The sequence below is a fragment of the Molossus molossus genome, unplaced genomic scaffold (genome assembly GCF_014108415.1).
Source record: "Molossus molossus isolate mMolMol1 unplaced genomic scaffold, mMolMol1.p scaffold_m16_p_7, whole genome shotgun sequence".
In the NCBI taxonomy this organism is placed as follows: Eukaryota; Metazoa; Chordata; class Mammalia; order Chiroptera; family Molossidae; genus Molossus; species Molossus molossus.
Genome location: NW_023425401.1, coordinates 50516668 through 50520524, shown reverse-complemented (window position 1 = coordinate 50520524; position 3857 = coordinate 50516668). Strand labels below are relative to the sequence as shown.

The window sequence follows — 3857 nt, the reverse complement described above, 5'->3', positions numbered from 1 at the left end:
TCATCTACATTACAAAATAATATTTTTGTCATTTGTTTCCACAAAGAGAAGTAATTATATTACTTTTTTTTTCTTTTTACTTATTCAATTAACATTTACTGAGTGCCTAACCTCCGAATGGTGCCAGGGTTTCAAAGAAAAAGATCATATATTTCTATTATGATAGTAGCTTACAATTTAGTGGAGAGAATACTAATTCTGAAGTATAAAAAACATATTGAACATTTAAATGATTTTTAAAACTTGATAATAACATATTAACATTTGCTAAGGATTAAGTTATAATTGAAATTAGATTAAGAGTTTTAAGCAAAATTTAAAATATCTGCTAAACTGAAGTAATCTATCTTTATTAAAACTTTTTTATAAAATTTACTACCCAATGAAGATTAAATTTAAAACAAAGATGCCTAATGATTTAATTAGTTGCTTAATGAAATACTTAGAATGAATTATGTCATAAAAATTCTACTGTCTTTGGATTAAATATTTAAATGTAAAACCTGAACCCCGGCCAGTTGGCTCAGCAGTTACAGCATCAGCCTGAGTTTGCTTCCCGCTAGAGGCACATACCTCAGTTGCAGTTTGTCCCCGGCCCTAATGGGGGTTGTGTGGGTGGCAACCAGTCAATGCATCTCTCTCACATCAATGTTCCTCTCTCTTCTCCCTTTTTGTATATGGGGATAAACAGTAGCTTAGTTTCATTCCTTTCCATGTGGCTTTCCAATTTTTGCAGCACCATTTATTAAAGAGGCTTTTTTTCACTACTATATGTTTTTAACTCTTTTGTTGAAAATTATTTGCCCATATACATGTAGGTTAAACTCTGTTCCATTGGTATGTGTTCCTGTTTTTCTGCCAAAACCATGCTGGTTTTATTATTGTAGTTTTTCAGTATAATTTGAAGTCAGGGAGTGTGATACTTCCAATTTCATTCTTTCTTCTCAGGACTGCTATGGCTATTTGGGGTCTTTTGTGGTTCCATGCAAATCTGATACATTTTTTTTGCTCTATTTCTTTTCTTTTTTTTTTAATCCTCACCCAAGGACATTTTTCCATTTTTTTGTTCAGATAGAGTGGGAGGGAGAGAGAGTAAGAGAGAGAGAGAGACGAACATCGACGTGAAAGGGACACATCGAGTGGCTGCCACCCGCACAACCAACCAGGGCCAGGGACAAACTGCCTTAGCAGGAACTACCGCAGGCCGACGCTCTAACCGCTGAGCCAAACCGGTCAGGGCTGTTCTTTTTTAAAATGTCTTTGGGAGAACAAGCATTTTAAAATCTATTTTAATGCTAAGCAATATACAAACTGGAAGAAAATTTTCTTAAGAAAGTGATAACAATATAAATATTCTATTTTTTTCATTCTTTACCTTCTCACTTTACTTTAGGAAAGTGATAGTTAATATAATATCACCAACTACAAGCAAATCAGGTGATTTGACATAAATGTATCATTATGTACAGTGGCATATACAACTATTTCATAGATGATATGGACTCAATAAGTAAAAAATATATTTTTTTTCTCTCAGGCCAGCTCAAATTAGGAAGACATGATTACTTTCAAATAAAATCAAGCAAATTATAGTAGTTATCCTTTTTATCAAACAAATTTTTTAAATTATTTCAAAAGGAAAATCCTTAATTTTCAGACACAGATGAGCCAATCAGAGGACATAATGAAAACCAAATTCATAATGAAAAGAAATTCATTCAACTTTCTAATACATAGAGATTATTTATTATGCGTGTGGGCTGAGAAGAGAGATGAAGCCATCTAGACAAATGATGGTTTGTAGCAAAGGTGAATTTAGATAATTTCATTGAGATTTAAAAATAATCTGACTACGTCTTTTCTGGCAGGAACTATGGAGGATGCAGAAGAGAAGAAGGTCCCTTCTGTGCCAGAAACCCTTGAGAAAGAGTGAAGGGATTTCACAGAGCTGAAGATCAAGCACCTGGGAAAGAAGTTTGCTTAAAAGATACTTTGAAAGGCAAAGAGGAAGCTTATCTATGAAAAAACTAGGCACTCTCACAAGGAATATAGGCTGATGTTCAGGACTGAGATCGAATGGCTAGAATGGCAAGAAAAGCTGGAACTTCAATGCACCTGGGGGACCCAAATTGGCATTTATCATCGGGATCAGAGGTATCAGTGATGTGAGCCCAAAGGTCCGAAAGGTGCTGCAGCTTCTTTGCTGTTCCCAGATCTTCAAAGCCATCGTTGTTAAACTCAACAAGGCTTCAATTAACATGCTGAGGATTGTGGAACCATATATTGTATGGGGGTACCCAAACTTGAAGGCAGTAAATGAATTGATATACAAGTGTGGTTTTGGCCAAATCAACAAAGAGGGAGGATCTGATTCATGAAATCTATACTGTTGGAAAATGCTTCAAAGAAGCAAACAACTTCCTGTGGCCCTTCTCCAAGAGGGGGAATGATCTTCTCCAGGAGGGGGAATGAAGAAAAACCCCACCCATTTTCTAGAAGGTAGGGATGCTGGCAACAGGAAAGACCAGATCAACAGGTTTATTACAAGGATAAACTGAGGTATCTACCATGGTTATTTTTGTAATCTGGTCAGTTAATAAACTGACTGCTTTCAAATTGAAAAAAATATATAATAATCTGACAAAATAAAATGAATAATTTCCTCAAATAACATTTGTTTCTAAACAAAAATGTACTATTTTTGAAATTATAAATATAATTTATGTTCATTATAAATGAGACATAATAAGCATCCTCATATCACCCTTCCGGATTTTCTAACACCAGCAACCCGAACTTCTATATGAAGTGAAACCATTTCCATATTTCCTGAATTCTTATATTTACTTGAGTTTCACTTGTCAACACTCACTCTATACTAATATTCTTAATCTTAGTCAGGCTTAAGAATAAAATATAAAAATTATAAACTAAAAAACAATTTAAAAGAAATTGAAAACTTTCCCATGAAGAAAACTCCAGGTCCAAATGTGTTTACTGATAAGTTTCTCCAAATATTAATGGAATAAATTTCTTCAAGTACAAACTATTCTAGAGACTAGAAAAGGATAAAATACTTCCCAGCTTATTTTTTGAAACAAGTATAATTATCATACCGATATGCGATATGACCATTACAAGAATGAAAATATGTAACATTTCTTAAGTACATAAATATAAACACTACAAACAAAATATTTATAATCTTACACACACATATATATCCATGTCTAAGTATCAGTTATTTCAGAATTTTGAAAGTATCATTCATAAAACACTTAATGTAATTTATCAGCTTAAAACTAAGATAGAAGAACCATATGGCCATCCTCATAGGCAGAGAAAGCATTTGCTAAAATTCAACAATCATTTATGATAAATGTTCTCAAACATCTATGAATTGAAGGGGTCTTTCTTAATCTCATAAAAATAGTCTACCAAAAAATCTACAGTGATCACACTAAACAATTAACTATGTAATGCTTTCTCTTTAAGATTGGAAAAAAGGCAAGGATATCCACTCTCAGCACTTCTTTTCCATTTCGTACTGAAGGTCCTAGCCAATACAGTGCAAAAGAGGTTGATTAAACCTATAACTATTGGAAAGAAACAAGTAAAATTATTTTTGTCACAGATGGCATAAGCATATCTAGATAGTTCAAAAGCACCTCAAAAATATTAGTATTGCCCTGGCCAGTTTAGCTCAGCAGTTAGAGCGTCAGCCCCAGGACCAAAGAGTCTCAGGTCAAGGGCATGTACCTCTGTTGCGATTCAGTCCCTGGTCCTGGTCAGGGTCATGTGGGGGCAAACAATCCATGTGCCTCTTTCATGTCGCTGTTTCTCTCTCTCTCCTTCCC

General features: G+C 34.1%; 1 pseudogene; it reads left to right on the top strand.

Moving 5' to 3' along the window:
* Positions 1-1873: 1873 nt before the first annotated feature.
* LOC118620528 lies at positions 1874-2558 on the top strand (annotated as a pseudogene).
* The last annotated feature ends 1299 nt before the right edge of the window (positions 2559-3857 follow it).